Source organism: Paramisgurnus dabryanus, chromosome 9 (genome assembly GCF_030506205.2).
Source record: "Paramisgurnus dabryanus chromosome 9, PD_genome_1.1, whole genome shotgun sequence".
Classification (NCBI taxonomy): Eukaryota; Metazoa; Chordata; class Actinopteri; order Cypriniformes; family Cobitidae; genus Paramisgurnus; species Paramisgurnus dabryanus.
Genome location: NC_133345.1, coordinates 36,056,400 through 36,070,720, shown reverse-complemented (window position 1 = coordinate 36,070,720; position 14,321 = coordinate 36,056,400). Strand labels below are relative to the sequence as shown.

Genomic DNA, 14,321 nt, shown 5'->3' with positions numbered 1-14,321 from the left:
CAAGTCCCACTAGATGGCTCTCCAGTTCTGACAGATGTCACAATCTTTGTTCTCTTCGATTCCCTTTATACAACATGTCTTTTCGTGCTTGAATGTAATGAGAAATCGACCACAGGAGTGTGAGGTGTATTTGTGTGTATTCCTTGGTGATTGCATTGGCTGCGTACCAACTCACGGCTGGTCTATGGGAATTTGGGTGTAAAGCCCTGCACATGTGAGGCATTGCATATCAATAATACTGAGCTGTGATGCATATTATGATTGCAAGTTTGCGTTTTGTGTCATGTCACATTTTCAAATGCTTTTGTTTTATTTTTTCTGAAGGTGCATGCTTGTACTGTTATGCATTATGTGGTTGTGTGTGTTATTGTAATATGCTAGAATGCAGAAACACTCAGAACAATAGCATGAAGCCATCCCAGATCATTAACCTAAAGCCGAAGCACTTCAGCTCTTTTTGGTGAGGTTTGTGTGCGCCATTGTTTTAGGAATGTGTGGTTTCCGTCTGCTTGATTTAAACCATTGTATTTCAAATCCCTGTCTGCCCAAGTTTAAAGGTGAAAGGTCAACAGGGCCAAATGAATTGTTTCTCTGCCTTTGTTTTAAGGTCACTTTATCTCTAATCGAGCCCTGGGGAGAGGTGCAATGAAACACGAAACACAGGATTTATGCCTGACTTTTAATTCCAGTGCAGTACACAATGGACTAGTGCATTACACTAAAGGAGATACACAATCGAGAAGAACCATTTTTGAATGAATTGTTCCATAAAAAAAACTTTAACATCTGAAGAACCTTACTGTTTCTTTGTATGGAAGAAAGCTTGTTTAGATTATAAAAATGTATGAACGAAATGGTTCTTTTAAGAACCTTTGGCTTGGACTAAATGCTTTTTTGAGGAACCGAAAATGGTCAAACTGAAATTTTAATGATGCATAGCTCAAATTTTAGACACATGAGTCATTTTGAATAATTCATTTGGTTACTTATTTGCATACCTGCCCTGAGGAAAAATGCATTTTGAATATGCCTAGATGATGCTCTTTTATAGCTCAGGAGACTTTATGAAAATCTTGCTTATGTTTTTTATGTAAAGTACCTTATTATAAATGAATATAGACAGATGTTGGCACGGTATTGAGCTGTAAAATGTATACAGTATGAATAGCATAGCTCAGATTCTTTATTTTTGGAAGAATATGGTGAGAATTATTAAAATTTAACTAAACTATTTGTCTAAAATTTGCTATGACAAATCTGAACACAGTTTAAGACATTTAGATCTCATCCACAATGGTGATTCAGAGGAAATTGAAGGGTCTTATTCTCAGGAAAAAACTAGAGTTTTTTTTGTGTAACTTTTAGAAGGATTTCTTGACACAAATGCAATATAATTTAAATAACTATATTATCAGTGGTGTATACCCAGCAAGCAATTTGGGCTAAAACCAGGCTAAATTTGGGCTGTCAGTGAAAATCTAATAGACGTCTACCATAGCCCAAGAATAGATGATACGTATAAGTTTAAAACAAATGAAAGCAAACACCTTGAACACCTGTTTACTTTGCCTACATGTTCGAATATCATACATCTTCAAGTTATTTTGGCAAAAATGGCATGTAACCAAATTCAAGGCTATTTAGGGTAGAAGTGGGTTACTCATAGCCGGTCTACAGTATATCAGGTCTATAGTTAGCCGTCATTTCAACGTCTTGGTTTTTGCTTGCTGGGTAAAGACCTTACATAAAAAAACGTTACGTTTTTATTACCTTAGAATGTGCCGGTTTTATCTATATACACCATGGGTCCCCTTAAATGTAAGTCGCCATTTTGCGCCGCCATGTTTCTACAGTAGCCCTAAATGGACAAACTGCCCTATAGAGCGTGTTTTGTCACTATGTTGTCTCAGACGATGACGTGTTTGTCCTGTGGCAGCTTCCGTAGATTCTCTGTGGGTTTTGAAAGGGAGAGGTGAGCTGTGGACTGAGCCGTTGGTCGCAGTTCGCCATTTCACCACTAGTTGACGCTAAAAATGTACACACTTGTCCTTTAAATGTATAGTTCAGAGCTTCCCAAAATTCAGAGTGGTAAGGCCCCCCAAAAATACAGCAAAAGCTCCACGACCCCCCCACCCTCCATTTATATATTAGATATATCTAATAAAGCAGATTGTCAACATTTTCTAACCAGTTTTTACGAATCTCATGTGAATTATTAGAACCACCATAAAATTGAATATTTTTATATTATGGTGAAAGATAATGTAAACATTCTTTACAAATATATTTAAACCCATAACACTACTACCTATGTACCTAAGTGTATAACAGAAGCTACATAGTTCACAAATCTATTGCAATGAATTACATAACTATGTTTAAAAAAAATCTAAAACCATTTACAAGCAATGTATCTCACCTCACTATATGGAAAAAAATATGCTTTGTTTATGTAATAAGGAGGGGATCACATTTCAGAACTATTAGAATATTTAAATTATTTTAAAATTTCGATTTAGCCTAGCCAAGGCCACCCTGCAGTACCGCTACGTCCCACTGGGGGGCCGCAGCCCACAGTTTGGGAAGCACTGGTATAGTTCATCCAAAAATAAAGTTTCTTTCATCATTTACTCAACCCATGTTGTTCTAAATCTAAGTTTTTTTATTCTGCTGAACACAAAAGAAGATAGCTGATGGTAACCACATTGTTGACGGGACCCATTGACGTCTATAGTAGGATAATTAATTACTATGGAAGTCAGTGAGTGGGTACCATCAACTCTGTGCTTACCATCATTTATCAAAATATCTTTATTTGTGTTGAACAGAAGAAAGAAACTCAACAACATGAGTTAATTATGACAGTATTTTCATTTTTAGGTGAACTATTCCTTTAAGTAGAAGTCTACTTTTCACTTCATTAAACATAAGCATTATTTTACTTTTTAGACCTCATTATGTCATCATCAAAATATCAAAATAAATCTTTTCCCCCACATTTATGAATTATCACGTCAATCAAAGGATTAGTCCATTTTCTAAAAAAAAATCCAGATAATTTACTCACCACCACGTCATTGCGCAATTACGTAAGGTCGCGCTGGCTAGCCGGAGGAAGAAGAGAAGTTTTGGTTTAAAAGTGCAAATTTTTAATTTTTTTTGCCAAAAATGACAGTCGTTTCCCAAGATAAGAACCTTATGCCTCATTTGAGATCGTTTAGAGTCCTTTGAAACTGCAATTTTAAACTGCATTTAAACTGTTAAGTGTTGGGGTCCATTAAAAACCATTAAAATGAGAAAAATCCTGGAATGTTTTAAAGAAACGTAATTTCTACTTGACTAAACAAAGAAAGACATCAACATTTTGGATGACATGGTGGTGAGTAAATTATCTGGATTTTTAAGAAAATTGACTAATCCTTTAAGAGAAAAGGCTTCCCTGCCAATGACAGGTTTTACGGCAATCCATATTCTATTATCCACTAGGTGCTGCTCTTACCCAACTTATAAAACACTGAAGCAACCACAGAACAGTAAAAACAGTACATTGCTGTGTTAAAGAAAGAGTTGAGATGTAAAAAAAAAACTAATTTCAGAATGTTCTTTTTACCGGTGTTAAAATACTGTACTATCTCACAATCACTTACTATAATATTTGGAGTCTGGGTCTCAACTTTACAGTGTACAAATTTACAGCTGTCTGTAGACTATAACTGTATTTCCTGTGTTTAGTGTGACAAACTGCTGCATTTCTCTTGAGAAATGCACCCTGTCAGAAACAATACATCACATACACACATGTAGAGTCTCTGGAGAGTTGTGTGACGGCCAGTGTGTGTATGAATTACATGTAAGAAGTGCGAAAAAGCATGTGTAAAGCAATATCCTTCCTATGATGTGGCCTGTACTAAACTAGATGACATCGTAATGGTGGACTGAGTTATGAAGGCAGTGCAGATGTGAAGGAAAGTGTTACTGCTTCAAATCATGACCACAGATCTCTTTTCCAAATGACAAGAAATGGTTCCATAAAAATGATTAGTTTGGTCTGGCTTTCGGGTTCAGTAGAAGGGCCAGGGCAGTGCGTCCAGACATATATTTCATAGCAGGAAAGCTGCACCTGTACATTTTAATTTATTATACAGATAATATTTATTAATTCAAAGCAGCTGCCTTCTGATATGTTTTTATTTTATTATGCTTAATTTCGTATTGAGTAGATTTTATGAGATATTATTTATGAGATAGCGTGTTCTTGGTTAGTGAATATTTTTGCACTGAATTGATGCACACAAATATATAGTGAAACCCCTATACACTTTTGACGTTATTCAGGTGATTTACTCTGTACTGTACTGGGTGTGATGACGTCGTAAATGTAGTGATGCTAATCGTGGGTGCAGCAGAGATTGATGATGCAGAAAATTGAATGAATGGACGTGATAGTTTGCAGGCAGTGGCTGACTGTTCTTCTTTTGTTTGCATGAGGGTCTCTCTTTGTGTGTGTGTGCTTGCCCTGGCACCGAAGGCGGGAGTGAGACAGAAATCAGAGTTGATGGACACAGCTAGCTGTCTCACTTCCCACTTGTTTCCTGTCTTCCACCCCCACTAAAAAAAACAGAAAACAAGGGAGAATCGTAGAAGCAGCACAGATGCAGCCATCACCGCTTGCCGTCTGGAAAGCGAGGCAGGGGTTGCCCCTGACGACAGTTGCTAGGAGACTGTGCAGCGAGTGACTTCATATGGCAGTGTTTGCTGGGTCTCCACGCACACACACACAAATACAGAGAGAGAAGTAGATGGCACAGCATGAAGGACCTGGCATGTCATCATGTCCGAATAATATGCAAAAGTGTTCCCTTGCACAAGTGAGTGACATAAATCTGTTAAAACCAAAACACACACATATTGGCATTGCACTTATGCTCCATTAGCCACAGTTTTGAATCTAAACAACGCTTTAATGCTTGACATGCTCAGAAAATGTTGTAAAATCATAAAGATATATTTTTCTTTCCGAAGCTTTTCCAAAATTGTAAACACAAAACTTACAGAATGTATTATCTTGTTAATATTTCACTGCAAAATATTATTTCTTACTTAGAATTTTTGTCTTGTTATCAGTAAAAATATCTAAAATTTCTTAAGTTTAGATGTATTTTTTTCATGAGCAAAATGACCTAGGAAAATAAGTGTAGTTCTTAGACAAAAAATATAAACTTTAAGTAAATTAGTGCTTAAAGCAAGCAAAAAAAATATGCAAATGGAATAAGACATTTTTTCTTAAAATAAGTTAACTTTTTTCATAAACACTTAATTTCAAGAAAAAAAATATTTTATAATATATAAAAGACTTATTTTTCTAGGTCATTTTGCTCATCAAGCAAATACATCTTCATTTAAGAATTTTTTTATTTTTACAGAAAACAAGACAAAAATACTAAGTAAAAAGTCATTTTTTGCAGTGTTTTGCCAATCCTCTTAGTGATTTCTGGTACATCACCTTTAAAACAAGAAAAAGTATGAAAGGGCTGGATTAAACTTAATTCAATATTTTAGGTAAAGATGCACCGATGCACTGGCCAATTTGTTTTTAGCATTAAAAACAAATCGATAGTGTATAGCTCATTTAAAGGTGCCATAGAATAAAAAACTGTACCTTGGCATACATGAATTATAAGAGCTCTGTACATGGTAATGACATATTGTGAGCCTCAAAAGCATTTGTTTCCTAATTTTTTATGTAAACCTCATGCAAAGGACCGCTGGAAAACAGACAATCTCAACAAAACACAGACTGTGACATCACAGTCAATATGTTCGCCCCCAAAATTAAATTAATTACAAAGTTGTTCAAATGCTAAAAAAGTTGTGACTGCTGAGTTAGCACTATATTCTAGTTAATGCTATATGCTAGCATTTAGGCTGAAGTTCTACTATTGACGTTATAGTTACGTTTTGCAGGTCCATACTAAAAACAACAAACTTACCACTCAGAAACGTCCATTAACAATCTCCAAACAATAGGCTTTATGCCCAGCTGCACTACTTCCTGAACTTCAGCCAGCTCCTTGTTTCCTGTCTGCCATTATTGGACAAACTGATTAATCCAGGTGTGTCTGATTATTGTTGTTGTGACTACTGAGGTCAGGAACACCTGGATTAATCAGTTTGTTTGTGACTACTGAGATCAGACACACCTGGATTAATCAGTTTGTCCAATAATGGCAGACAGGAAACAAGGAGCTGGCTGAAGTTCAGGAATTAGTGCAGCTAGGCATAAAGCCTATTAGTTGTTCCTCAAAATCTGTATTTTCGTCTGATACTGGCTTAAACATATCAGGTCGGTTTAATAATGTGAGCAACTGGCATGAGCCGCAGAGCAGGGCCAATCAGAGCAGAGCTCAATACTATTATTCATGACCATTCCAAATAGGGCAAAAAAAAAAAAAAATTCAAAGGACAAATCCTTGGGTTGTAAATGTAAATGTAAATATGTTTCTGGGTAATTTTTGCACTTAATAAAGTTACATACCTTCTATGTAAATATTACAGAAAAATTTAACATATTAGTGCAATGCATTCTTTGGCACCTTTAAGTGGGAAAAAGCAAACAAATCAGTCTGAAATAGCGATTGATATATAAAGCAACAGCACTAGAATCATTTGTTATGCTACGTAAACACCAAACACGGGCCATCGCTCTAGATTACTCGCGGGATTTAACTTTGTGTCATGCAAATTTTTCCCTCAAAATGAACATTTTCAACTTGGGCGAAAACGCGTTTGAGGCGAATAGCGCGTGTTTTCACAGCAAACGCACCACACATATTGCGTCATTCACATCACCCCACTCAAGGACGCATCTGATCGCGTCTTTGCATTGACTTTGTATGTAATCTATTGCGCAAATCGTTAAACTCTGGTCTGGTGTGGTTACACACGGTAAGAGTTTATTAAGGAAATATGAAATATAATCCTTAGTAATAAGTCAAATATCAGTTATTGTTGTTAATAAAAAATGTTTTGTAGATTAAACAACCTTATGTTGTTTTATTTGAAGTGGTTTCATTTTGCCTTGTGGCACATTTATAATGTTGGCCTTATAATAATGGATCCAATCTGTTTAATGAAAATTATTCAACGATAAAGCAATAAACTAGCTAGTATAGCGTTATGCATGTGTTTTTGAACTTAGCTTATTTTAAATATGATCAAAACAGTGATCTATTTTAATGACAGGTCACATTTGTTTGTTAAAACTGCTATTAGCCAAAAAAAAAAAATTAAATCAGTGCATCCCTAATTTTAAGTCTTATTTATCTTATCTGAATTGCATGTGTACTCTGTGTGTTTGTGAGAGATAGTGATTAAGAGTAAACCATTTCTATTCTCTACTGCGGTCAGCAGGGATATGTGAAAATGACAAAAGTTCTTCTGGGATTTCATTGTGAGCTTCTAATTGATTTGTTAGCTCATATTGGCGCAAACGTGTGACCAGACAGCTTGAACACACAATCCTCTCTGAAATCCCTCTAAAGCAAAATATCAACATCACCATTCAGTCAATCCAGCAGGGCAGTTGTCAATATAACACACGCGTACGGCCCTCAGGGTGGGTAACTGGTGTAGAGATAACACGACAGGACTGCATTCGGGTACACAGGGATGCACAGCATCGATCATCATTTTAACGCATTGATTCTGCCACAGCGTGTTGTTGTCTTTGGTTGTCATGGTGATGGACCTGCTTGCTTGGGTATTACTGTTTGTGAGTGTATACATCTGTGTTTCCATCCAAACGTGAAGCTAGAACCCAGCTATTGAATCAAGTGCATCGAACAAAGCAGCAGATTTTAATTGAAGGGGTTGGGGGCACCACAATACAAGTCCACTTGGGGCAACAAGCAAAATATGCAAAATGCTAAATAATTAAGCTTTCTTTTTATACAAACACGCCCCAATTAATAAACATGTCCAAATTTTGGCAAGACCTTTATCTGTAATAGAAAAATTCTTCAAAATGATCGGCCACCTGATGAATTCTTAATTGGTTCATTTTAGCTTGTTATGTTAATGGCGACTAATTGATGATTACAGCTATTAGTCCAGAACTGTCCCACTGTGAAGCTTGTTTCTGTGTTGATTCCAGAAGCACACAGCCATTAGCAAGATCCTAAAGCTCTATAGATCCTAATGAATGTCTTTAGCTGACACACCAAGAGAAAATTACACTCCTCTGTGCTTATAGTCTGGAATTGTCTGGATATTAGAGTCAATATTTACTACACATATGGTGTTCAAGTCTTTATCAACCATTGATGATGTGATGGATCATCTCTTCTTCTTGGTTAATGTGTGTGTGTGTGTATACATCAGCAGTTTAACACTTCCTATCACTACTGTACTTGTGCTTAATGAGGATTGATGCGTTTGCCACCCATTGCGAATAAATAGTGTGTCTATGTGTATTTGGCTCATTAAAATTATATGAGCCCTTTCGGGTTATGATTATTTATATGATTATTATTTAAAGTGTAAATTGAGTTTGTATATTGGATTTCAGCTTGCCGTTGTGTGTGTGTGTGTATATATATTTATGCACTTGATTGCCCAAATCCATTACATGGTCTCATCACACAAAACTTTGGACGTGAGATGAAATAGTGCGGATTGGGATGTGCGATCACACGCTTGGTTATTAGCTTAAATAAATTACATGCTCAGTGAATTTTAGGCAGGTTAAACACACAATAAAATTGCAGTCGGGTTGTGTTGTCACACCTTTGACACAGATTTAGAGTTGACTTCTCATTTTGCCTGGCAAACCTCTGCATTTGCACAGCATACACAAGCCCACGCATACAAAAGCTGCAATTGCAATGGCCGGCCCTGAGGTCATAAGTCATGTAAACAGAGTGACATGAGTGTGTGGTGATAGCAGGGGTTTGACGGGTGAAGAACAGAGATTACTGTGATCTCTAGAGATCTCATTGATCACTAGATGGGGTTTTAAAGGTCATTCTGGAGTAAAGTGTTGGACTGCCTACAAATTGATAGGAAGAAAGCACAGAACCCATCAGCTCTCTTTCTCATTGGCATATCACAGAGTTTGTATGCTTTTTAGCTTACCCAGAGACGAAGTGCGGTTTAGAAGAGTAAATGCAGAGTGGAGACAGTTGCCATGGTGACTATGATGCATGATGCTTAAAAAAGAAGAGTAAAGATGTGGGTGCATCCATGTGTGAGAAAGATAAACAGACATTTAAGCCTGAAAATTATGCATTTGGGAGATATTTTATCCATTGCAGCTTCAGCTGTGTTATAGATACACAGTTTAACATTTTTAGAGTTCACTGGGAATTGAACCTCTAACCTGGTTGTTGCACTTGTCATGGTTAAGTTACAGGGAGACTTAACACATTATGGGCCCTATCTTGCACCCAGCGCAATTGACTTTGTCAGTGACGCATGTTTCATTCGTATTTTGCACCGGCGCACAGCGGGTTTTCCCCTCCACAGACGCACGTCGGCAAACTAGGGAATGAACTTGAGCTCCCTGGGCAGTTCAGCGCAAAAAAGGAGCCGTGTTCTGGCGCAAACCATCCCTGATGCTATTTTGCAGTTTCAAAAAACAATTGTGCCACTGACCAGAAAAAAATTGTCTAAAGTCAGTGGCGCGTTGCGCGTTGTTCATTTTGCTATTTTAAGGGCGCATGCTTGACCATAATGTATAGCGTGCACAATGCGCACACACTTTGCTTATCTAATCTACACAGATGCAACAGTTATTTTTGCAAATCATAAATTGTTACAATAAAAAATATTAACACATGAGATAAGGAAAAACATTGTGGTGAGCATTGTGGTGATAGTTTTTATTTATTTTGTGTGGTTGCATTAAAAAATTATCATGCAAATAACGATTAAAATATTTTCATAAGTTTGTTGTGTGGCTGTATTACGTTTATTTTATGTAAATAATAATTAAAATGTTTTCATAAGAAACCTTAATGTATGTGAACTTGATTTGTAAGTGTTCTTTGGGGTTGGACTGCTTGCATTTCTTGGCTTTCAGCAGTGAGGGTGGACGCAGCGATGTCCTCTGCTGCCGTCTGTGTAGAGGTAGAGACCACCTCCCGTTACACGGCGTGACCGATTTATGCTGGCAAGCTTGGGATTCCCCCGTCTCCTGACATCATTGTAGCGGTTGCGGCGCAACGTCCTGGGGATGCCAGCTGATGAGACAATTGCGGCTATTTCCTCCCACGCCTGTTTAACCGACGCTGAATTGGGCGGGTTTCTCCCATCCCCATACAAAACAACTTCTCTGTCTTTGACTGCTCTTACAAGAACGTCGGTCTCCTCGGCTGTAAACCGCTCCTGGGGTGCGCCTGGTAAATCCGTAATAATAGCAACCCGCCATGGAACTTGCGCAATTGTGTTTAAAGGGAATGTTGGATTACGTTACACCCAAACCACACCTATGAATAATGAACCTACTTCAGACCAACCCCTTATTGATTTGCGCCTGGCGCAAGAGTTATTTCTCCCGACGGAAAAATAGCAACAGCGCCCAAGATCCGCCCACAAAGTCACTTTCGCTTTGCACTTCGCACTTGCGTTTCAGATCGTTAAAATAGGGCCCCAAGTCTTATATGCAAAAATGATGTTTGGGGTTCAGAATTCAGGAAAAGCATCAAACAAAATGGTTAAATCATATATATTCATCTCACGTATGTATTTGAAACCTTTATGATACATTCATGCATTTGGCAGATGCTTTTATCCAAAGCAACTTACAAGGTATTTTTTACAAACATGCTAGGTTCAAACCCAAGACCTTTTACACTGTTAACCAAATGCTTTACCACTGAGCTATACAGGAGGCACAGCTCTTGATAGGAAAGCTACACTCTTAAAAAATGCTGGGCTATTTTCCAGCATTGGGTCAAAAAGGGATGAGCCTAGGCCGCTGGGTTGTAATTTAATCTGTGCTGGGTAGTTCAACCCAATATGCTGGGTTGTTTTAACCCACTGTTGACCCTTCTTGACTCAGCGCTGCGTCTAAAATAACCTAGCATTTTTAAGCGTGTACGTACATCTTTATGTACCCTGAGCCATTATACTTTAATTGACTAAGTCTGAGAGTTGTAAGAGGAAGTAAACTTCTCAGATATCTTAGAATCAGGTTGAGACTTTAGGGACATGAGATGGAAAATTTAGACTGAGCGTGTGCGTTTGATAGGATGTGGAAATGAGTTCATTTGAGGCAGAGGTTTTCTTCCAAAACTAGTGATATAAATTGCCCTCTACTGCTTACATAGGCAGTAACCTTTCTATCTCTTAAGACTGATTTGGAACACTCCTCATTCACTACGTTTACAAGCTGTCAATATGCAGCTTATGGTCGGGTTAAGGTCACTATTCAGGTTTCTGAAACATTCAGAATAACCCACTTACATGCGTGAGCTGAGTTACTCCTGTATACATGGAATTTGTAATCAATTGGCAATATCCCGATGTAAACGGCGACGCACGTTTAGCGTCTGGAGGTACAGACAACCTTAAGACGCAATATGCGTCATTTCCGATTCCTGTTCGTCCTCAAAGCCGACATCTACCATGCTTTTTTTAGCAGTCGTGATTGGCCTATTCCCTAAAATCTCATCCATTATGTTGAACAGGGGGAAAGAAGACGGGTTGGACCCGCTAGTACAGTCTTCCAACGGTGTTTGATTTGGTCTGACATCTGTACAAACCCTGCTTTGCGTAACTTTTCGGTCACCTTCTTGTAAATCTCACTATCTCGGTACTTTCTGCGGTCAACAATAGACATTATATTCATGGTTTTCACCACACTAATACAGAAATTGGTTTCCTCCTTGCTCCAAAAGTTTGGTGCTGTGTCTCGCCATGTTTACCTCTACTTCTTGTTTACTTCTGTTATACCGCGCACAGGTTTTCTGGCGCATACACAAATTCCTTAGAAGACCAAATCAATTTTTTGCGAATAGAACATGCGCATAACACAAATCAATGTTCCTTTTGATGGCGATACGCGTTTACATGACCAAAATTTCGGGTAAGAAAAGGGGTAACCCAGGGATCATATTCAGGTTTTTAAAAACAGGAATATGAGCATATTCGTATTTTTACAGGTGTTTACATTGCCTTGCACAACCAGGTTATTGCTAATGTTCCAGTTTTGAACAGGTTATTGGCTGCTTGTAAACATTGTCAATGTCAGAAACTCTTTGTGTCACAAAACAAAACTCACAAGTCAAAATTGATGTTTTGGAACAGGCTTTGTATTAGATGCACATCTATAATGTCAACAAAAATGTTGTCTAGGTACAGAGGTACAGAAGTCCAAATCTCTTTAAATGAGAGCGAGAGAGAGAGAGATATATAGAGAGAGGTTCAGACTCCTATTCTTTTTGTTCATAATTAATGTCATGTTTATCATCTACCTAGCACCTCAATTCAATAGCACTTTATTGTTTGTTATAATTGCAACATTGTGTATTAGGGCCCTATTTTAACGATCTAAGCGCATTGTCTAAAGCACACAGCGCAACGTCTAAATGGTCGTGTCCGAATCCACTTTTGCTAATTTAACAACAGGAAAAATGGTTTGTGCGCGGAGCACATGGTCGAAAAGGGTTGGTCCTTTTTTTAAATTAGTAATGGGAGTATTTTGGGCGTAACTTGGAATAAACTAATGAGAGTCTCAGCTCTCATCCCCTTTAAAAGCCAGTTGCGCTGACGCTGTGCGTAATCCCTTTTTAGATGACGGACTTTGTAAACTGAAAAACTAAGCGGATGAAGAAGATCCCCAGTTTAAGATTAATGTTAAATAATTGTGTTGTTTTTCACTTTTATTGAAATTATTATTTTTTTAATTAAATCCTTTAAAACCCGTTTTCTTTTAATTGTTTTAAATGTATGGCTATCCAATATTATCAAAAAAATTATTTGCAAGTATGTAAGAAAAGGTTTGTACTCTAAAAATACTTTATTTGTAACAAACAGGAGATAAAGAATTGACAAACGTGCGGAGAGCCGTTTCAGCACTTGGACAGCGTCATTAGTTTTTTTAAGCATTAGGCTACTTAAAAATGTTTCTCGTGTCACCATATCCACAGGTACAGAGTCATCATATACAAAAAATCTGTGAGGTAGCATTTAAATAAAACATTTAAAAACAGATGCATTTGTTTAAAGAAAAGCATTTATTTACTTACCAGGCTACAGGTGAAGCAGCTCTTTGTGCCTTCTAACGTCTCATAATTAGTCCTCATTTATGTCAAAGAGACTCAATAATAATCTTTTATATTTGAATGCTTTAATCTTTCATATTTTAAAGCGTTTTTGTGCTGGTGTGCATTCATGTATGTGATAAGCAAACCTCCGTTGTCATCCCGTTTATAGGCGCATATTACTAATGCGCTCTTTAAATAACAAAAAAACATTTAGTTGCTTCAAAATAGCAACGCGCCAACAATGCGCCTGAACACACCTTGTTTTCAGAGCAGAACGCCCATGGGCGCAAAAGTGGGCGCAAATGCATTTGCTATTTAAACAACGTGGCGCTAAACGTGAAAATGATAATTGCGCAGGGTGGAAACTAGCAAAAGACAATTGCGTTGCATTGCGCCGGGTGTAAGATAGAGCCCCTAGTCATCATTACTTGTTTTTTGTGTAATGCTTTAGCATTACTTTATATTGAAATCATGTATACTAAGGCATTGTGATAAAATTGTCAAAGGGCCCTACCATACATCTGGCACAATGCAGCGCAATGAGCGACGCAAGTGTCTTTTGCTCGTTTGAACCTGGTGCAATTTTCATTTTCACTTTTAGCACCACTTGTTTGAATAGCAAATGCATTTGCGCCCAATTTTGCGCCCATGGGCGTTCTGGTCTGAAAACGAGGGGTGTTCAGGGGCATTGTTGGCGCGTTGCTATTTTAACTAAATTAGACTATGTCACTGATCAACTAAAACCTGGTTTAAAGTCTAAATTCAATGGCACAATGTTGTTTTTTGTTATTTATAGGGCACGTTAGTAATTTGCGCCTATGAATGGGATGACAACAGGCATTTGCTTATCACACACATGGGTGCGCAGCAGCACACAAACACTTTTTATCTTTTTTAAAGTTTTAGCCGGGATTAAGCTGATTTGAAGCGAAAGTATGTGATGAACATGTAATACTTGCCGAGAGCATTCGGTTGATATCATTGTCATTTTTGATGTAGGTGTCCTCAGTTGTTCTTTGTAATACTGTAGTCGTTGTTTTGCCACACACATTTGTC

At 37.6% G+C, this 14,321-nt stretch overlaps 1 protein-coding gene across 1 annotated transcript in view; it reads left to right on the top strand.

Annotated features, from left to right (window-relative positions):
• frmd4a (FERM domain containing 4A) overlaps positions 1–14,321 on the top strand; it is a 223,530-nt gene that overhangs the window by 46,700 nt on the left and 162,509 nt on the right. The gene's annotated exons all lie outside the window — the stretch shown is intronic.